This window comes from Panulirus ornatus, chromosome 29, assembly GCF_036320965.1.
Source record: "Panulirus ornatus isolate Po-2019 chromosome 29, ASM3632096v1, whole genome shotgun sequence".
Lineage (NCBI taxonomy): Eukaryota > Metazoa > Arthropoda > Malacostraca > Decapoda > Palinuridae > Panulirus > Panulirus ornatus.
This window is the reverse complement of record NC_092252.1, coordinates 695,879-719,544: the sequence shown is the minus strand read 5'-3', so window position 1 is coordinate 719,544 and position 23,666 is coordinate 695,879. Positions and strand designations below refer to the sequence as shown.

General features: G+C 43.0%; 1 protein-coding gene across 8 annotated transcripts in view; it reads right to left on the bottom strand.

The window, feature by feature from the left end:
* The window catches only part of LOC139757993 (armadillo repeat-containing protein 2), a 128,211-nt gene extending 108,484 nt beyond the window's left edge, over positions 1-19,727 (bottom strand). For 7 of the 8 annotated variants that reach the window (XM_071678935.1, XM_071678937.1, XM_071678940.1 and 4 more), the window contains exons 1-2: positions 19,194-19,727; positions 18,817-19,058 (exon numbers count right to left, since the gene is read on the bottom strand). The gene's annotated coding sequence lies outside the window, so the exon portion shown is untranslated. The remainder of the gene's footprint in view (positions 1-18,816; positions 19,059-19,193) is intronic. The other variant, XM_071678936.1, reaches the window with a different exon arrangement.
* Between the last annotated feature and the right edge of the window lie 3,939 nt (positions 19,728-23,666).

Sequence of the window (23,666 nt, the reverse complement as noted above, 5' to 3'; positions counted from 1 at the left end):
CCGCATTAGCGAGGTAGCGTTATCAACAGAGGACTGGGCCTTAGAGGGAATATCCTCACCTGGCCCCCTTCTCTGTTCCTTCTTTTGGAAAATTAAAAAAAAAAAACGAGAGGGGAGGATTTCCAGCCACCCGCTCCCTTCCCTTTTAGTCGCCTTCTACGACACGCAGGGAATACGTGGGAAGTATTCTTTCTCCCCTATCCCCAGGGGTAAAAAAAAATATATATATATATATATATATATATATATATATATATATATATATATATATATATATATATATATATATATATATATATATATATATATATATATATTTTTCATACTATTCGACATTTCCCGCGTTAGCAAGGTAGCGTTTAGAACAAAGGACTGGACCTTTGAGGGAACATCCTCACCTGGCCCCCTTCTCTGTTCCTTCTTTTGGAAAATTAAAAAAAAAACTGAGAGGGGAGGATTTCCAGCCCCCGCTCCCTTCCCTTTTAGTCGCCTTCTACGACACGCAGGGAATACGTGGGAAGTATTCTTTCTCCCCTATCCCTAGGGAAAATATATATATATATATATATATATATATATATATATATATATATATATATATATATATATATATATATATATATATATATATATATATATATTTCTTTTTTTTGCTTTGTCGCTGTCTCCCGCGTTTGCGAGGTAGCGCAAGGAAACAGACGAAAGAAATGGCCCAACCCACCCCCATACACATGTATATACATACGTCCACACACGCAAATATACATACCTACACAGCTTTCCATGGTTTACCCCAGACGCTTCACATGCCCTGATTCAATCCACTGACAGCACGTCAACCCCGGTATACCACATCGATCCAATTCACTCTATTCCTTGCCCTCCTTTCACCCTCCTGCATGTTCAGGCCCCGATCACACAAAATCTTTTTCACTCCATCTTTCCACCTCCAATTTGGTCTCCCACTTCTCCTCGTTCCCTCCACCTCCGACACATATATCTTCTTGGTCAATCTTTCCTCACTCATTCTCTCCATAAGCCCAAACCATTTCAAAACACCCTCTTCTGCTCTCTCAACCACGCTCTTTTTATTTCCACACATCTCTCTTACCCTTACGTTACTTACTCGATCAAACCACCTCACACCACACATTGTCCTCAAACATCTCATTTCCAGCACATCCATCCTCCTGCGCACAACTCTATCCATAGCCCACGCCTCGCAACCATACAACATTGTTGGAACCACTATTCCTTCAAACATACCCATTTTTGCTTTCCGAGATAATGTTCTCGACTTCCACACATTCATCAAGGCTCCCAGGATTTTCGCCCCCTCCCCTACCCTATGATCCACTTCCGCTTCCATGGTTCCATCTGCTGCCAGATCCACTCCCAGATATCTAAAACACTTTACTTCCTCCAGTTTTTCTCCATTCAAACTTACCTCCCAATTGACTTGACCCTCAACCCTACTGTACCTAATTACCTTGCTCTTATTCACATTTACTCTTAACTTTCTTCTTTCACACACTTTACCAAACTCAGTCACCAGCTTCTGCAGTTTCTCACATGAATCAGCCACCAGCGTTGTATCATCAGCGAACAACAACTGACTCACTTCCCAAGCTCTCTCATCCACAACAGACTTCATACTTGCCCCTCTTTCCAAAACTCTTGCATTCACCTCCCTAACAACCCCATCCATAAACAAATTAAACAACCATGGAGACATCACACACCCCTGCCGCAAACCTACATTCACTGAGAACCAATCACTTTCCTCTCTTCCTACACGTACACATGCCTTACATTCTCGATAAAAACTTTTCACTGCTTCTAACAACTTGCCTCCCACACCATATATTCTTAATACCTTCAACAGAGCATCTCTATCAACTCTATCATATGCCTTCTCCAGATCCATAAATGCTACATACAAATCCATTTGCTTTTCTAAGTATTTCTCACATACATTCTTCAAAGCAAACACCTGATCCACACATCCTCCACCACTTCTGAAACCACACTGCTCTTCCCCAATCTGATGCTCTGTACATGCCTTCACCCTCTCAATCAATACCCTCCCATATAATCTACCAGGAATACTCAACAAACTTATACCTCTGTAATATATATATATATATATATATATATATATATATATATATATATATATATATATATATATATATATATATATATAGGTTAGGGAAAATGATTTGGTAAACAGAGAAGAGGTAGTGAAAGCTTTGCGGAAGATGAAAGCCGGCAAGGCAGCAGGTTTGGATGGTATTGCAGTGGAATTTATTAAAAAAGGGGGTGACTGTATTGTTGACTGGTTGGTAAGGTTATTTAATGTATGTATGACTCATGGTGAGGTGCCTGAGGATTGGCGGAATGCGTGCATAGTGCCATTGTACAAAGGCAAAGGGGATAAGAGTGAGTGCTCAAATTACAGAGGTATAAGTTTGTTGAGTATTCCTGGTAAATTATATGGGAGGGTATTGATTGAGAGGGTGAAGGCATGTACAGAGCATCAGATTGGGGAAGAGCGGTGTGGTTTCAGAAGTGGTAGAGGATGTGTGGATCAGGTGTTTGCTTTGAAGAATGTATGTGAGAAATACTTAGAAAAGCAAATGGATTTGTATGTAGCATTTATGGATCTGGAGAAGGCATATGACAGAGTTGATAGAGATGCTCTGTGGAAGGTATTAAGAATATATGGTGTGGGAGGAAAGTTGTTAGAAGCAGTGAAAAGTTTTTATCGAGGATGTAAGGCATGTGTACGTGTCGGAAGAGAGGAAAGTGATTGGTTCTCAGTGAATGTTGGTTTGCGGCAGGGGTGTGTGATGTCTCCATGGTTGTTTAATTTGTTTATGGATGGGGTTGTTAGGGAGGTAAATGCAAGAGTTTTGGAAAGAGGGGCAAGTATGAAGTCTGTTGGGGATGAGAGAGCTTGGGAAGTGAGTCAGTTGTTGTTCGCTGATGATACAGCGCTGGTGGCTGATTCATGTGAGAAACTGCAGAAGCTGGTGACTGAGTTTGGTAAAGTGTGTGGAAGAAGAAAGTTAAGAGTAAATGTGAATAAGAACAAGGTTATTAGGTACAGTAGGGTTGAGGGTCAAGTCAATTGGGAGGTGAGTTTGAATGGAGAAAAACTGGAGGAAGTGAAGTGTTTTAGATATCTGGGAGTGGATCTGGCAGCGGATGGAACCATGGAATCGGAAGTGGATCATAGGGTGGGGGAGGGGGCGAAAATTCTGGGGGCCTTGAAGAATGTGTGGAAGTCGAGAACATTATCTCGGAAAGCAAAAATGGGTATGTTTGAAGGAATAGTGGTTCCAACAATGTTGTATGGTTGCGAGGCGTGGACTATGGATAGAGTTGTGCGCAGGAGGATGGATGTGCTGGAAATGAGATGTTTGAGGACAATGTGTGGTGTGAGGTGGTTTGATCGAGTGAGTAACGTAAGGGTAAGAGAGATGTGAGAAAATAAAAAGAGCGTGGTTAAGAGAGCAGAAGAGGGTGTTTTGAAGTGGTTTGGGCACATGGAGAGAATGAGTGAGGAAAGATTGACCAAGAGGATATATGTGTCGGAGTTGGAGGGAACGAGGAGAAGAGGGAGACCAAATTGGAGGTGGAAAGATGGAGTGAAAAAGATTTTGTGTGATCGGGGCCTGAACATGCAGGAGGGTGAAAGGAGGGCAAGGAATAGAGTGAATTGGAGCGATGTGGTATACCGGGGTTGACGTGCTGTCAGTGGATTGAATCAAGGCATGTGAAGCGTCTGGGGTAAACCATGGAAAGCTGTGTAGGTATGTATATTTGCGTGTGTGGACGTATGTATATACATGTGTATGGGGGGGGGGGGGGGGTTGGGCCATTTCTTTCGTCTGTTTCCTTGCGCTACCTCGCAAACGCGGGAGACAGCGACAAAGTATAATAAAAAAAATAAAATATATATATATATATATATATATATATATATATATATATATATATATATATATATATATATATTGATTGATTGAGAGGGTGAAGGCATGTACAGAGCATCAGATTGGGGAAGAGCAGTGTGGTTTCAGAAGTGGTGGAGGATGTGTGGATCAGGTGTTTGCTTTGAAGAATGTATGTGAGAAATACTTAGAAAAGCAAATGGATTTGTATGTAGCATTTATGGATCTGGAGAAGGCATATGATAGAGTTGATAGAGATCCTCTGTGGAAGGTATTAAGAATATATGGTGTGGGAGGAAAGTTGTTAGGATTGTTTATGGATGGGTTGTTGGGGAGTAAATGCAAGAGTTTTGGAAAGAGGCAATATGAAGTCTGTTGGGATGAGAGAGCTTGGAAGTGAGTCAGTTGTTGTTCGCGATGATACACCTGGGGGCTGATTAAATGTAGAAACTGCAGAAGCTGGTGACTGAGTTTGGTAAAGTGTGTGAAGAAGAAAGTTAAGAGTAAATGTGAATAAGAAAAAGGGTTATTAGTACAGTAGGGTTGAGGGTCAATAAATTTGGGGGGTGAGTTTGAATGGAGAAAAACTGGAGGAAGTGAAGTGTTTTAGATATCTGGGAGGGGATCTGGCAGCGGATGGAACCATGGAATCGAAGTGGATCATAGGTGGGGGAGGGGCGAAAATTCTGGGGCCTTGAAGAATGTGTGGAAGTCGAGAACATTATCTGGGAAAGCAAAAATGGGTATGTTGAAGGAAAGGGGTTTTCCAACAATGTTGTATGGTTGCGAGCGTGGACTATGGATAAGTTGTGCGCAGGGGGAGGGATTGCGGGAAAAAGAATGTTTGAGACAATGTGTGGGTGTGAGTGGTTTGATCAGTGAGTAACGTAAGGGTAAGAGAGAGTGAAAAAAATAAAAAGAGCGGGGTTAAGAGACAGAAGAGGGTTTTTTGGAAGTGGTTGGGCACATGAGAGAATGAGTGGGGAAAGATTGACCAAGAGGAATATATGTGTCGGAGGGAGGGAACAGGAAAGAGGAAAACCAAAAAATTGGGGGTGGAAAGATGGAGTGAAAAAGATTTTGTGTGATCGGGCCTGAACATGCGGAGGTGAAAGGAGGCAAGGAATAGAGTGAATTGGAGCGATGTGGTATACCGGGGTTGACGTCCCTGTCCAGTGGTTTTGAATCAAGGCATGTGAAGCTTGGGTAAACCAGGGAAAGCTGTTAGTATTAATTTTGCGTGTGTGGACTATTATATAAAAGGGTTTATGGGGGGGGGGGGTTGGGGCCATTTCTTTCGTCTTTTTCCAGAAGTTGTTAGAAGCAGTGAAAAGTTTTTATCGAGGATGTAAGGCATGTGTACGTGTAGGAAGAGAGGAAAGTGATTGGTTCTCAGTGAATGTAGGTTTGCGGCAGGGGTGTGTGATGTCTCCATGGTTGTTTAATTGTTTATGGATGGGGTTGTTAGGGAGGTAAATGCAAGAGTTTTGGAAAGAGGGGCAAGTATGAAGTCTGTTGGGGATGAGAGAGCTTGGGAAGTGAGTCAGTTGTTGTTCACTGATGATACAGCGCTGGTGGCTGATTCATGTGAGAAACTGCAGAAGCTGGTGACTGAGTTTGGTAAAGTGTGTAGAAGAAGAAAGTTAAGAGTAAATGTGAATAAGAGCAAGGTTATTGGGTACAGTAGGGTTGAGGGTCAAGTCAATTGGGAGGTGAGTTTGAATGGAGAAAAACTGGAGGAAGTGAAGTGTTTTAGATATCTGGGAGTGGATCTGGCAGCGGATGGAACCATGGAAGCGGAAGCGGATCATAGAGTGGGGGAGGGGGCGAAAATTCTGGGGGCCTTGAAGAATGTGTGGAAGTCGAGAACATTATCTCGGAAAGCAAAAATGGGTATGTTTGAAGGAATAGTGGTTCCAACAATGTTGTATGGTTGCGAGGCGTGGGCTATGGATAGAGTTGTGCGCAGGAGGATGGATGTGCTGGAAATGAGATGTTTGAGGACAATGTGTGGTGTGAGGTGGTTTGATCGAGTGAGTAACGTAAGGGTAAGAGAGATGTGTGGAAATAAAAAGAGCGTGGTTGAGAGAGCAGAAGAGGGTGTTTTGAAGTGGTTTGGGCACATGGAGAGAATGAGTGAGGAAAGATTGACCAAGAGGATATATGTGTCGGAGGTGAAGGGAACGGGGAGAAGAGGGAGACCAAATTGGAGGTGGAAAGATGGAGTGAAAAAGATTTTGTGTGATCGGGGCCTGAACATGCAGGAGGGTGAAAGGAGGGCAAGGAATAGAGTGAATTGGAGCGATGTGGTATACCGGGGTTGACGTGCTGTCAGTGGATTGAATCAAGGCATGTGAAGCATCTGGGGTAAACCATGGAAAGCTGTGTAGGTATGTATATTTGCGTGTGTGAACGTATGTATATACATGTGTATGGGGGGTTGGGCCATTTCTTTCGTCTGTTTCCTTGCGCTACCTCGCAAACGCGGGAGACAGCGACAAAGTATAATAAAAAAATAATAAAATATATATATATATATATATATATATATATATATATATATATATATATATATATATATATATATATATATATATTGGAAAGGATCACAACTTTGCGTGTGATCAAAATATTCCTATGAGTCCACGGGGAAAATGAAACACGAAAAGTTCCCAAGTGCACTTTCGTGTAATAATCACATCATCAGGGGAGACACAAGAGAGAAATATAACAGTCAGTTGATATAAATCGAAGAGACGAAGCTAGGACGCCATTTAGTAAACATGTGATTGTCCAAAACATGTTTAGGGTTGAGGGTCAAGTCAATTGGGAGGTAAGTTTGAATGGAGAAAAACTGGAGGAAGTAAAGTCTTTTAGATATCTGGGAGTGGATCTGGCAGCGGATGGAACCATGGAAGCGGAAGTGAATCATAGGGTGGGGGAGGGGGCGAAAATCCTGGGAGCCTTGAAGAATGTGTGGAAGTCGAGAACATTATCTCGGAAAGCAAAAATGGGTATGTTTGAAGGAATAGTGGTTCCAACAATGCTGTATGGTTGCGAGGCGTGGGCTATGGATAGAGTTGTGCGCAGGAGGGTGGATGTGCTGGAAATGAGATGTTTGAGGACAATATGTGGTGTGAGGTGGTTTGACCGAGTAAGTAATGTAAGGGTAAGGGAGATGTGTGGAAATAAAAAGAGTGTGGTTGAGAGAGCAGAAGAGGGTGTTTTGAAATGGTTTGGTCACATGGAGAGAATGAGTGAGGAAAGATTGACCAAGAGGATATATGTCTCGGAGGTGGAGGGAACGAGGGGAAGTGGGAGACCAAATTGGAGGTGGAAAGATGGAGTGAAAAAGATTTTGAGTGATCGGGGCCTGAACATGCAGGAGGGTGAAAGGCGGGCAAGGAATAGTGAATTGGATCGATGTGGTTACCGGGGTCGACGTGCTGTCAATGGATTGAATCAGGGCATGTGAAGCGTCTGGGGTAAACTATGGAAAGTTCTGTGGGGCCTTGATGTGGAAAGGGAGCTGTGGTTTCGGGCATTATTGTATGACAGCTAGAGACTGAGTGTGAACGAATGGGGCCTTTGTTGTCTTTTCCTAGCGCTACCTCGCACACATGAGGGGGGAGGGGGATGTTATTCCATGTGTGGCGAGGTGGCGATGAGAATGAATAAAGGCAGACAGTGTGAATTGTTTGCATGTGTATATATGTGTGTCTGTGTGTGTATATATATGTGCACATTGAGATGTATGGATATGTTTATTAACGTGTGTGGACGTGTATGTATATACATGTGTATGGGGATGGGTTGGGCCATTTCTTTCGTCTGTTTCCTTGCCCTACCTCGCAAACGCAGGAGACAGCGACAAAGCAAAATAATAATAATAATAATAATAATAATAATAATAATAATAATAATAATAATATATATATATATATATATATATATATATATATATATATATATATATATATATATATATATATATATTTTTTCTTTTTTTTTTTTTTATACTTTGTCGCTGTCTCCCGCGTTTGCGAGGTAGCGCAAGGAAACAGACGAAAGAAATGGCCCAACCCCCCCCCCATACACATGTACATACACACGTCCACACACGCAAATATACATACCTACACAGCTTTCCATGGTTTACCCCAGACGCTTCACATGCCTTGATTCAATCCACTGACAGCACGTCAACCCCTGTATACCACATCGCTCCAATTCACTCTATTCCTTGCCCTCCTTTCACCCTCCTGCATGTTCAGGCCCCGATCACACAAAATCTTTTTCACTCCATCTTTCCACCTCCAATTTGGTCTCCCTCTTTTCCTCGTTCCCTCCACCTCCGACACATATATCCTCTTGGTCAATCTTTCCTCACTCATTCTCTCCATGTGCCCAAACCATTTCAAAACACCCTCTTCTGCTCTCTCAACCACGCTCTTTTTATTTCCACACATCTCTCTTACCCTTACGTTACTTACTCGATCAAACCACCTCACACCACACATTTTCCTCAAACATCTCATTTCCAGCACATCCATCCTCCTGCGCACATCTCTATCCATAGCCCACGCCTCGCAACCATACAACATTGTTGGAACCACTATTCCTTCAAACATACCCATTTTTGCTTTCCGAGATAATGTTCTCGACTTCCACACATTTTTCAAGACTCCCAAAATTTTCGCCCCCTCCCCCACCCTATGATCCACTTCCGCTTCCATGGTTCCATCCGCTGACAGATCCACTCCCAGATATCTAAAACACTTCACTTCCTCCAGTTTTTCTCCATTCAAACTCACCTCCCAATTGACTTGACCCTCACCCCTACTGTACCTAATAACCTTGCTCTTATTCACATTTACTCTTAACTTTCTTCTTCCACACACTTTACCAAACTCAGTCACCAGCTTCTGCAGTTTCTCACATGAATCAGCCACCAGCGCTGTATCATCAGCGAACAACAACTGACTCACTTCCCAAGCTCTCTCATCCCCAACAGACTTCATACTTGCCCCTCTTTCCAAAACTCTTGCATTTACCTCCCTAACAACCCCATCCATAAACAAATTAAACAACCATGGAGACATCACACACCCCTGCCGCAAACCTACATTCACTGAGAACCAATCACTTTCCTCTCTTCCTACACGTACACATGCCTTACATCCTCGATAAAAACTTTTCACTGCTTCTAACAACTTGCCTCCCACACCATATATTCTTAATACCTTCCACAGAGCATCTCTATCAACTCTATCATATGCCTTCTCCAGATCCATAAATGCTACATACAAATCCATTTGCTTTTCTAAGTATTTCTCACATACATTCTTCAAAGCAAACACCTGATCCACACATCCTCTACCACTTCTGAAACCGCACTGCTCTTCCCCAATCTGATGCTCTGTACATGCCTTCACCCTCTCAATCAATACCCTCCCATATAATTTACCAGGAATACTCAACAAACTTATACCTCTGTAATTTGAGCACTCACTCTTATCCCCTTTGCCTTTGTACAATGGCACTATGCACGCATTCCGCCAATCCTCAGGCACCTCACCATGAGTCATACATACATTAAATAACCTTACCAACCAGTCAACAATACAGTCACCCCCTTTTTTAATAAATTCCACTGCAATACCATCCAAACCTGCTGCCTTGCCGGCTTTCATCTTCCGCAAAGCTTTTACTACCTCTTCTCTGTTTACCAAATCATTTTCCCTAACCCTCTCACTTTGCACACCACCTCGACCAAAACACCCTATATCTGCCACTCTGTCATCAGACACATTCAACAAACCTTCAAAATACTCATTCCATCTCCTTCTCACATCACCGCTACTTGTTATCACCTCCCCATTTACGCCCTTCACTGAAGTTCCCATTTGCTCCCTTGTCTTACGCACCCTATTTACCTCCTTCCAGAACATCTTTTTATTCTCCCTAAAATTTACTGATAGTCTCTCACCCCAACTCTCATTTGCCCTTTTTTTCACCTCTTGCACCTTTCTCTTGACCTCCTGTCTCTTTCTTTTATACTTCTCCCACTCAATTGCATTTTTTCCCTGCAAAAATCGTCCAAATGCCTCTCTCTTCTCTTTCACTAATACTCTTACTTCTTCATCCCACCACTCACTACCCTTTCTAAACAGCCCACCTCCCACTCTTCTCATGCCACAAGCATCTTTTGCGCAATCCATCACTGATTCCCTAAATACATCCCATTCCTCCCCCACTCCCCTTACTTCCATTGTTCTCACCTTTTTCCATTCTGTACACAGTCTCTCCTGGTACTTCCCCACACAGGTCTCCTTCCCAAGCTCACTTACTCTCACCACCTTCTTCACCCCAACATTCACTCCTCTTTTCTGAAAACCCATACTAATCTTCACCTTAGCCTCCACAAGATAATGATCAGACATCCCTCCAGTTGCACCTCTCAGCACATTAACATCCAAAAGTCTCTCTTTCGCACGCCTGTCAATTAACACGTAATCCAATAACGCTCTCTGGCCATCTCTCCTACTTACATAAGTATACTTATGTATATCTCGCTTTTTAAACCAGGTATTCCCAATCATCAGTCCTTTTTCAGCACATAAATCTACAAGCTCTTCACCATTTCCATTTACAACACTGAACACCCCATGCATACCAATTATTCCCTCAACTGCCACATTACTCACCTTTGCATTCAAATCACCCATCACTATAACCCGGTCTCGTGCATCAAAACCGCTAACACACTCATTCAGCTGCTCCCAAAACACTTGCCTCTCATGATCTTTCTTCTCATGCCCAGGTGCATATGCACCAATAATCACCCACCTCTCTCCATCAACTTTCAATTTTACCCATATTAATCGAGAATTTACTTTCTTACATTCTATCACATACTCCCACAACTCCTGTTTCAGGAGTAGTGCTACTCCTTCCCTTGCTCTTGTCCTCTCACTAACCCCTGACTTCACTCCCCAGACATTTCCAAACCACTCTTCCCCTTTACCCTTGAGCTTCGTTTCACTCAGAGCCAAAACATCCAGGTTCCTTTCCTCAAACATACTACCTATCTCTCCTTTTTTCACATCTTGGTTACATCCACACACATTTAGGCACCCCACTCTGAGCCTTCGAGGAGGATGATCACTCCCCGCGTGACTCCTTCTTCTGTTTCCCATTTTAGAAAGTTAATATATATATATATATATATATATATATATATATATATATATATATATATATATATATATATATATATATATATATATATATATATATATATATATATCCTAACCTGAGACAGGTATCCATTTTATCGACTCACCCCGTAGGGGTAGTTGAACGGCGGGGTTGACTGTGGACTGGAGCCTATGCGTTCGCCACCAGGCGGCTCGGGAATGCGTCGTGGTTAGGAACGCTAACCGTTACTCCACGGATGTTCATAAGCATTTGTGTTTCCTATCACTGAGAGACTACAGGACCGTATGTTGCAGGAAAGTGGCCTCGCCAGACACCTAGCTTTCCCTTAACTAGAAACCATCATAGGGAAAAGAAATCTAAGACGATCCTCAACGATAACTTAAATTTGTGTGGCAGTGATTTTAGGTGGTAGGAAAGGGATCGACAAGTACACACGAGACGAACAAAAATCAAAGGTAAGGCATAAAGAAAGTAAGAGATATGAAAAAACCCAAAGAAGACGGGAAGATTGCAGGGAAGGACGTGAAAGGAGCAGGGAAGGATGTGAAGAAAGCAGGGAAGGACGTAAAGGAAGTAGATAAAGACCTGAGGAGGGCAGGTAGGATGTGAAGGAAAGAAGGGACAAAAATGAAAATGTAAGGTAAGGAAGGAAGGCAGAGCGGAGGTATGTCTGCTGGTCGATGACTGACCCACTTCCAGTAGGTTATCTCTGTGACCACCAGGGCCACATACCGTTCCCACACTCCTCACACTTTACCACTCACACCCTCCTCACACTGTATCGCTATCACCCTCCCCACACTACCACTCACACCCACCTCACACTGTACCACTCACACCCTCCTCACACTGTACCACTGCCACCCTCCACACTCTATGCCACTCCTACTCCCCTCACATTGTACCACTCCCACCCTCCTCACCCTGTACCGCTCACACCCACCTCACACTGTACCACTCTCACCCTCCACACTCTCTACCACTCCCACTCCCCTCAAACTGTACCACTCCCACCTTCCTCACACTGTACTACTCCCACCCTCCACACCCTGCTCCACTCCTACTCCCCTAACACTATACCACTCCCACCCTGTACCACTCCTACTCCCCTCACATTGTACCACTCCCACCCTCCTCACACTATACCACTCCCACCCTCCTCACCCTGTACCACTCCTGCTCCCCTCACATTGTACCACTCCCACCCTCCTCACACTATACCACTCCCACCCTCCTCACCCTGTACCACTCCTGCTCCCCTCACACTGTACCACTCCCACCCTCCTCACACTATACCACTCCCACCCTCCTCACACTGTACCACTTCTGCCTCCTTATACTATCCTACCCTACTCCCTTCTCATCACAATGTACCACTCCTATCTCCTCACACTTTACTACCCCCACCTCCTCAAGCTGCACTTCTCCTGCCTCTCACACTGTATCACCCCCACCCCCTCACATTGTATCTCTCCTGCTCAACTTTACACTTTACCACTCCTGCCCCCTCACACTGCACCTCTCCTAACATCCTCAAAGTGTACCACTCCTGCTCCTCACAATGTACCGCGCCGCTCCCCCCCCCCCTCATACTGTACCACTCCCCCCTCCCTCAAACTGTACCACTCCTTCCATCTTCAAATTGTACCAATCTCAGCCCCTCAGACTGTACTATTTCCGTATCCGAACTCCTGCCTCTTCACACTGTATTTCTCCTACCCCTCACACTGTAACACTCTTACCCCCCCCCCCTCCTCTCTCAGACTGTACCACTCCTACCCCTCACACTGTATCACTCCTGCCCCCCGCAGACTGTACCACTCCTTCCTCCTTTACACAGTAGCCCTCCCACTAACCCCTCACATTAAACCACTCCCGTCCCCCTGATACTATTTCACTCTGGACTCTCACAATGTACCACTCCTGCTCTCTCACACTGTACCACTCTCATTCCCTTTACCCTCACACCGTTCACTCCTACACTGTAAACTTCCGCACCCTCATACTGTACCACTCCTGCCCCCCTAATTGCGTTCTACTCCTGTCCCCTCACACCTATCACTCCCACCCTCTTACAGTGCACCACATCCGCCCCTTCACACTGTACAACACTCGCCCCCTCACACTGTTCCACTCCCCCACCCCCCACCACACCAATCCTGTCCCCTCATACCCTCACACTGTAACATTCTCGCCCCAATTACACTTTACCACTCCCGTCTCAGTAACATTGTACCACACACACTTCCTCACGCTATACCACTCTTGCCCCTATTCTGTACCACTCCCGCTCCCCTTAGACTATACCAATCCTGTCAGCCTTACACTGTACTACAGTGTACCTCACTGTGTACCGCTCCCGTCCCCTTCCCCTAACACTGCACTACTCCCGTCTCCTTCATATTGTGCCACTCTCGTTCCTCCCATACTGTGACACTTCCGTTCCTCTCATACTGTGCCACTCCCATCTCCCTCATACTGTGCCACTCCCGTCACCCTCATACTGTGTCACTCCTGTCTCCCTCATACTGTGCCACTCCCGCCTCCCTCATACTGTGCCACTCCTGTCTCCTTCATACTGTGCCACTCTCGTTCCTCTCATACTGTGACACTTCCGTTCCTCTCATACTGTGCCACTCCCATCTCCCTCATACTGTGCCACTCCCATCTCCCTCATACTGTGCCACTCCTGTCTCCTTCATATTGTGCCACTCTCGTTCCTCCCATACTGTGACACTTCCGTTCCTCTCATACTGTGCCACTCCCATCTCCCTCATACTGTGCCACTCCCGTCACCCTCATACTGTGCCACTCCTGTCTCCCTCATACTGCGCCACTCCCGCCTCCCTCATACTGTGCTACTCCTGTCTCCTTCACACTGTGCCACTCCCATCTCCCTCATACTGTGCCACTCCCGTCACCCTCATACTGTGTCACTCCCATCTCCCTCATACTGTGCCACTCCCGCCTCCCTCATACTGTGCCACTCCTGTCTCCTTCACACTGTGCCACTCCCATCTCCCTCATACTGTGCCATTCCCGTCACCCTCATGCTGTGCCACTCCCATCTCCCTCATACTGTGCCACTCCCGCCTCCCTCATACTGTGCCACTCCTGTCTCCCTCACACTGTGCCACTCCCATCTCTCATACTGTGCCACTCCCGCCTCCCTCATAATGTGCCACTCCCGTCTCCCTCATACTGTGCCACTCCCATCTCCCTCATACTGTACCATTCCCGTCTCCCTCATACCGTACCACTGCCAGCGCCCTCATACTGTACCATTCCCGCCTCCCTTATACTGTGCCACTCCCACCTCCCTCATACTGTATATTCGTCTCCCTTATACTGTACCATTCCCGTCTCCCTCATACTATACCATTCCCGGCGCCCTCATACTGTACCATTCCCGTCTCCCTCATACCGTAACATCCCGTCTCCCTCATATTGTACCATTCCCGGAGCCCTCATACTGTAACATTTTCATCCTCTCTTACTGCTCAAATCTCGTCCCCCTCATACTATACCATTTCGTCTCCCTCATACTGTACCACTCCTGCCTGCACTACACTGTACTCCGGGCAGTATTGACCAGGTTAGTGGAATGCAGGTGTGTGTGTGTGTGTGTGTGTGTGTGTGTGTGTGTGTGTGTGTGTGTGTGCGCGTGTCTGTGTGTGCGCGTGTCTGTGTGTGTGTGTGGGGGGGGGGGGGTGGAATCGCCGGTGGCAAGTTAAGTCGTGACGTAATTCACCGGAGGAAACGCTACATCTGACCAGTAGAGGTAACGGAGATCATGTACATGGGTGCATGACTCATTGGCAGACCATGCACACTGGTGGATGACTCATTGACAGACCATGTACATCGTGGATGACTCAGAGGCAGATGCTGTACACAGGTGGATGACAATAGCAGAAGTACACATGTTACAAACATCATGTCTGTTACAGACATAATGAATGTGTTACAAACAAGGCAGTGGTCCAAATAACAAGACTGTGGTACAGCCAACATGGCTTTGGTTCAAACAATTTGGCAGTTACAAAAAATATGGCTGCAGAACAAATACCATCGCTGTGCAACAAACAACATAGTTGTATTAAAAACTACATGGTTGTGTGACAAACAATATTACTGTGGTACAAACAACACAGATATGGTACAAAGAACATGGTTGTGTACTTAACAACATGGCTGTGGTACAAACACGTCAGTGGTACAAACAATATCTCTGTGGTACAACAGCATGGATGTGGTGCAAACAGCATAGCTGTTGTACAATGGATATGACTGTAAAAGAATTGCTGTGGTCCAGACAACACAGCTTTGCTAAACAACATAGCTGTGGTACAAACAAAAAAGCTTTGCTAAACAACATAGCTTTGGTACAAACAAAAAAGCTTTGCTAAACAACATAGCTGTGGTACAAACACATGATGTTGGTTCAAAGAGCATGGCTGTGTTACAGACAGCATGAGAGTTACAAAGAACATGTCTTTGCTCCACGAGACATGATTCTTACAAAATTCATGGCTGTGTTTGTCACACACACACACACATATTCGTATGAGTAACATCTGAATTTCTCTGCCACAAGCACATCAGAGTTGACACACAAGCACAACCTTCATGTAGCTTTAAGCCGAGAATCTTAATCCTTCCTTTACTCCATATAATCACAGGGGACTATGTGAAGCTGAGGAAAACTCGTGATGACAGAAAGTTCACACGGAATATTGCAGTTCACGTAGCTGTTATAGCAAAAAGGGCCTCAAGGGACTTAATTTCTAGAGAAAAAAAAATGGATTTTTCTCTTAATTACTTAACTGGGGGCGAAGGAAGGGCGTATGGTAGAACTGCACTACTACCGTGTTAAAAGCTTCCCTGGCTACAAAGTAGTCTAGTTCTGGCCAGCGCTCCCTGGATCAGGTCGGCCAAGCGACCCTTGGATCAGGCCGGCTGGCTGGCGTTCCCTAAACCTGGCCAGCCAGGTTCCCCTGGACTCTGATCATATTGGCTATCGAGTCACCAAAATCCCAGGCTCGAGTGTGCCACATTCATGCGGTTCAATCAAATTATTAATCACTGCTGGTCACACTACCAAACGTGTTTAGTAAATATTTCATGTGTGGTGGGGTGGCGACGGGAATGAATAAAGGCGACAAGTATGAGTTATGTACATGTGTATATATGTATATGTACGTATACGTTAAAATGTGTGTGGACGTGTATTTATATACATGTGAATGTGGGTGGGCTGGGTCATTCTTTCGTGTTTCCTTGCGCTACCTCGCTAACGCGGGAGACAGTGACAAAGTATAAATAAATAATAAATATATCTCATTTATCCCTGGGGATAGGGGATTAAGAGTACTTCCCACGTATTCCCTGCGTGTCGTAAAAGGCGACTAAAAGGGGAGGGAGCGGGGGGCTGGAAATCCTCCCCTCTCGTTTTTTTTTTTTTTTTTAATTTTCCAAAAGAAGGAACAGAGAATTGGGCCAGGTGAGGGTGTTCCCTCAAAGGCCCAGTCCTCTGTTCTTAACGCTACCTCACTAATGCGGGAAATGGCGAATAGTTTGAAAGAAAAAAAAGATCTCATTTAAATTTCTGATCACACTTCGGAAACAACCATAAGTTATATTCAATCGTTCATATTTTGTACTCGGATCTCAACAGCTTAATATGACAGAAACTGTTCGCTGGAAGGAATCCTTAAAAAGTCTGAAAGTTGCGAGCCAATCAGCACCTTAGGATTCGCAAGGCGTCAGCATGAGTGAGTCAGCGATCAATCAGCGCTGATGTCCTTGATAATCACCAAAGGCCACGACGCACACACAGTTGCACGTCCGTAGTATCTAAGAATTTACGTTTGTGATAGTTTTAACATTCATACAACACAAGTTCTTGCTTGCTCTGGTAAATCTATGCATCGTGAATCATATATCGATTGACACCTAGCACACGGAATTGTTAATTTGATTTTCTTCGCCAGAGATTTGAGCATCAATCATCAGAAAAATTCGACATTCAGTGTACGTCTAGTGCCAGTCCTGATGAACTGGTGAGACGTCGGTGTTTGGACGTGGGGACAATAATGACTGGCACACTAGGGTTTAAAAGGCCTTAACAATACACCAATTTTTTTAATGTTTATGTTGCTCTAATCATTTAGCTGGAGTTGTTTGATTGGCTTATAATACTTATTTTCAATTATTTAAATATTGCTAAAAATCTGCTCGCTTAACGTATGACGCAAAACAAAAGCAGAAATCATGCACCAGACTACGAGTACCATGTGGGGTCGTTTTTACTTTCTTTATTCCAGAGCAAAGATGTTATCAACCTCTGCCAGGATAGTCCTACTGAACCAGATCTGATTCACTTTAACCTAGGTCTGCATAGGTCAGAATCTCAACTTTACACGTGAAAAAGACAATTCATGTTTCAGATCACCGGACGCCTCTAAAACGGGAATCTTGTGTAAGTTTTATTTTCTGTATCATTTTTCTAAGAACAAATTTTGCAAATGAAATCTATTACCTCCATAAACAAAGTAGCATGATACTGGATCTTCTACTGAAGTTAGAATTAAGAGGCTGTGGGGATTCAACTGAAGAGACCCTTTTCATTCAAAATCATATTAATGAAGCCCAAGCCGCTTTGGCCAAGCATGGACATTCAATCAGCTTCTCAGTTCATTTACACTTTTTCTCATCTGATATGAAAGCATCTTTTATTCACACTTTTGTATCTTACATTCTTCATTCTTTAAAACATCTAAAGACGTGTATATTTGGGTTCTCTTTATTCTATCTATATCTATCATATTTACATTCTTACATTGATACCTTTGATACACTGATCTCCCTTATTCTTTTCATGTTTCATAGAGTTCATCCTAGTATGCATGATTTACTTATAAAAAACAATCACAGGTCTTTACCTACGTTATTCCTGTGCACTATGATGTTCTGGCAGGTGAAGCGCACTCTGAGCAATGAATACGTGGTTATAATCCAAGTTAACTAACGATGGGAATTTGTAATTAAGATGGAGTGATATATGTCTGCCATGAAAAATTTGTGTTGACTTGTACTAACAAAATATATCCATACAATGACAAGCAACGTTGCGGCACGTTGCCTCGTCCACTGGGTCAAATACCTTACCTACTTTAAAGAATCTAATCGATCATACTAATAGTCTTGGCAACATTGGAACAACGCTGTTATGCTTCAAGTTACTGCAGTTGATAAAAAGGCATTATATGTACTCTAATAGTTAGCTTACTTATTGAACGGAAAACGAAGTGATATTGTTACTTAAACTTCATAGCAATGAACGTTACATATTCTACAACGTTCCTTACCTAATCTAACGTTCCTAATCTTACGTCCCTTACTTAACCTAACGTTCATAACCTTACATAATTATGAGATATGTTGTATTGACAACTTAGCCAGCATGAGCCTGTGCAGATACCAAGTGAATTTAACGATAAGAGGTTCTGCTACCTTTCCACAGATATACTCAATAAGTGTATCGTATTGTTATTCCACATCTTACAAATTTAGAGATGAGACTGAGTAACCTCGCCATTGAAGACACTAAGGATATACAAGATAGTGAGCGTACCTGATAGAGTGACTGACAGAAGATACTCAAGACAGGACTAGCAGGTTGGGGTGCAGGATAACACCTGATGTTCTGTTTTTAGCTGATATTCCAGTCTTAGGGGTCGTCTGCACGCCCTCGCGGTAAACCTTGCCTCGCTGCACCACTTGGCATGGCTGAACTATAATGACTGTAGCTCCAGAATCACAGGCCGTTGGAAGTCATAATTCTTGTCTTTGAGGGAAGACGATTGATGGACGTGTCTGCTCGAGAGGTACAATGGTGTAAGAAATTAACTCAAATGTTCAGGAATGAGTCACGTATTCAAACACGAAAATGCCAAATGATCCAAGACTATTAGTTAAACAAATCAACAAGAAAAGTCTTAAAATGCTTACAGCTCATGTCTTATCATGCAGTACTTCCTCACAGCTCATGTCTTATCATGCAGTACTTCCTCACAGCTCATGTCTTATCATGCAGTACTTCCTCCACTTATCAAGGCCACTTGGATTTTTAATGTTACACTTGAATGCAGAGTTTTGTATTTGGCTTAGGAACAACTTTGGGTTGTTAGGTTTGTTTGGTAAACTTTGGTTTACTTGGTCATCACTCATCACATCATGAATGTATGGATGCACATGAAATGTCTCACCTGTAAACTATTTCATCTTCCTGATGGAATCACAAACTATGGAGTTTAAACGTCAACCCAGAACCAATGTACTAGGGTAGTTTGCACCGCCAATAATTTCTGCCAGTATATATCAATTTCCTTCGCTTCATGATCACTTTCAAAGGAACAATACGGCCTTCAACTGCTTATTATTCATACGAATAAATTAGACAAATCACAGACACATTTTCTGGAGTATCAGGGTTGTTCAAGAAATACTGAGGAGCAAAGGCGTCGGTCGCCTTGTTATGCTGACTGGAACGTGACCAGGAGTCGTCCGGCACGCACCATCCTGCGCAGACTATGCTCATTGGTGTTAACAGTTCTAAATACATATGGATTCTAGTGAATTTCTGACAAAGTTTCTTCACGAAAATATCAAACTGTTTCAAATATGACCATTTTTCTTGCGGGTTCAAGAGGATAGTTGAATAAAACAATACGATCAGAGATTAACTGTTATAATTTTCGGGTGTTAGCACTGTGACAAATTCTAACGAATGTAATATAACCTAATTATGCATTTGGATGTCATAGAAAAACTACATAAAAGTAAAATGGAACGTGTCAGGAAGCGTTTAGTAACCGGTATTTGTATACGTTGGGTTGCCTTGGTAACGGTCCCCTTCCCCTACCAAGGGGTTTCCTAACTCCTCCATATGGGGTATAGTCTACATTCACCCTTTGTGGAATCTTAATATATCATTGCATAAAAATGATATCTATGACAGTTACTAAGATAATATCATATTGTTAATATATCAGTATTAGTTACCGTACTTGTAGGAGGAGAGTTGAATTAGTAATACGGGTAGCATAATTGGTACTGGTAGTTGTATCACCGTCATTATCATATTATCATTATTTTGGTGTAAATAGGAGAGTGGCACTGGGACCTACGATGTGTCCATGTTCGACTCTGTTTCAGTATTCAAAAGATGAATGTTGGATAAATGCAACAGAAAATTCAAACCCTACCCGAGACGAAATGGAGATGATAAATTTTGATATTGAAATTATCTGACGGAATTTCATAATTTCCTTAGTATTTTACTTTCCTTAACCAGATATGCGTAGAAATTGAATTCAGTTTAAGGATAGGGAATAATTACTTCTCTTTAGGACTTTAAGGCCTGTATATTACACATGACAGCTAGAGACTGAACAAATGTAGCCTGTTTTGTCTGTTTTCCTGGTGCTACCTCGCTGAAGGGGGGGGGGGGATGATGCTGTTTCCTGTGGGGTAGGGTGGTGCCAGAAATGTAATAAAGGCAAGCAAGTATGAATAAATACTTGTGTATATATTCCTATGAGTCCACGGGGAAAATGAAACACGGTAAGTTCCCAAGTGCACTTTCGTGTAATAATCACATCATCAGGGGAGACACAAGAGAGAAATGTAAGTCAGTTGATATACATGGAAGAGACGAATCTAGGACACCATTTGGTAAACATGTAATTGTCCAAAACATACAACGAGCGTTCATAAACTTATCATTTACAAATTCTATCAACAATAGTCATCTAATTTGTATAGACCATCACTAATATTAAGATTATAATTCTTTGTGTATTCAATAATAGAAGATTCAATGATATTTCTCTTGGTAATAGAGTTAAGAGTTAATAACTGAGGTGGCATTACTCCAGTCAATACAATTATCATAGTTTTTAACGTGATTAAACAAGGCATTTGATTCTTGTCCCGTTCTTATACTATATTTATGTTGCTTAAGTCTAACAGAAAGATCCTTACCAGTCTGACCAACATAAAATTTACCAAATTTCCACAAGTCACTTTATAGATGCTTTTTTTTTTTTTTTTTTTTTTTTTATACTTTGTCGCTGTCTCCCGCGTTTGCGAGGTAGCGCAAGGAAACAGACGAAAGAAATGGCCCAACCCCCCCCCCCCATACACATGTACATACACACGTCCACACACGCAAATATACATACCTACACAGCTTTCCATGGTTTACCCCAGACGCTTCACATGCCTTGCTTCAATCCACTGACAGCACGTCAACCCCTGTATACCACATGACTCCAATTCACTCTATTTCTTGCCCTCCTTTCACCCTCCTGCATGTTCAGGCCCCGATCACACAAAATCTTTTTCACTCCATCTTTCCACCTCCAATTTGGTCTCCCTCTTCTCCTCGTTCCCTCCACCTCCGACACATATATCCTCTTGGTCAATCTCTCCTCACTCATTCTCTCCATGTGACCAAACCATTTCAAAACACCCTCTTCTGCTCTCTCAACCACGCTCTTTTTATTTCCACACATCTCTCTTACCCTTACGTTACTTACTCGATCAAACCACCTCACACCACACATTGTCCTCAAACATCTCATTTCCAGCACATCCATCCTCCTGCGCACATCTCTATCCATAGCCCACGCCTCGCAACCATACAACATTGTTGGAACCACTATTCCCTCAAACATACCCATTTTTGCTTTCCGAGATAATGTTCTCGACTTCCACACATTTTTCAAGGCTCCCAAAATTTTCGCCCCCTCCCCCACCCTATGATCCACTTCCGCTTCCATGGTTCCATCCGCTGACAGATCCACTCCCAGATATCTAAAACACTTCACTTCCTCCAGTTTTTCTCCATTCAAACTCACCTCCCAATTGACTTGACCCTCACCCCTACTGTACCTAATAACCTTGCTCTTATCCACATTTACTCTCAACTTTCTTCTTCCACACACTTTACCAAACTCAGTCACCAGCTTCTGCAGTTTCTCACATGAATCAGCCACCAGCGCTGTATCATCAGCGAACAACAACTGACTCACTTCCCAAGCTCTCTCATCCCCAACAGACTTCATACTTGCCCCTCTTTCCAGGACTCTTGCATTTACCTCCCTTACAACCCCATCCATAAACAAATTAAACAACCATGGAGACATCACACACCCCTGCCGCAAACCTACATTCACTGAGAACCAATCACTTTCCTCTCTTCCTACACGTACACATGCCTTACATCCTCGATAAAAACTTTTCACTGCTTCTAACAACTTGCCTCCCACACCATATATTCTTAATACCTTCCACAGAGCATCTCTATCAACTCTATCATATGCCTTCTCCAGATCCATAAATGCTACATACAAATCCATTTGCTTTTCTAAGTATTTCTCACATACATTCTTCAAAGCAAACACCTGATCCACACATCCTCTACCACTTCTGAAACCGCACTGCTCTTCCCCAATCTGATGCTCTGTACATGCCTTCACCCTCTCAATCAATACCCTCCCATATAATTTACCAGGAATACTCAACTTTATAGATGCATCCAAGAGAATTTTCTGGTGAATTCCTGATTAAGATATTCTCTATAGTATTATTGTTGCTAAAGGTAACATTTACATTAAAGGATTTAAGCAACATGGGAAGTAAAGTAAAATTATTATTAAAAGGGAGATCTAACAGATTTTTGGTGTCAATGGGAAGTTTGGGCTCAACTCTATAAAACTATTTCTTTGCTAACTTAAGGGATTTATCAATGAAAGATCTAGGGTACTTTAACTTAGATCCAATAGAATATATCTTCTCGAACTCATCGTCAATAAACTCTGGACTGCAAATACGTAATGCCCTAAAGAGCATAGATTGAGATGACAATTTAACTCTGTCATGTTGAGATGAGTAATAATGGATATATGGGCATACATTAGTGGGTTTTCTGTATATGCTAAACTTAAACTTGTTTACTTGCCTATGGATCATGCAATCTAAAAATGGTAACATACCATTATTTTCATTTTCTACAGTAAATTTGATGGCAGGTACTAAATTGTTAAAGGGAGAAATATTTGTAAATTTTCATTTGTTGGCCAAAAGCAAAGAACATCATCTACATACCTAAGAGTTTATTGATGCATATTCCTCCACCGTGGCATGCTTCACACACAGTTCATATATTCAAAAGTGATCAAAGTTTATCCTGCCCATATTGCCATAACTTTTAATACTTGATAGCCGTTTCCTGCCTTTGCAAGGTAGCACCGGGAACAGATGAAGAAAGGCCACATCTGCTCTAATCCAATTCTCTAGCAGTCATATACTATGTATAGAAACCACATTTCCTTATCCACAGCCAGGACCCTTTTATATACCCTCTGTACTTATCCATTTCTTATAATCTAATCTCCAGTCCTATGTAGAAAAAGTGTC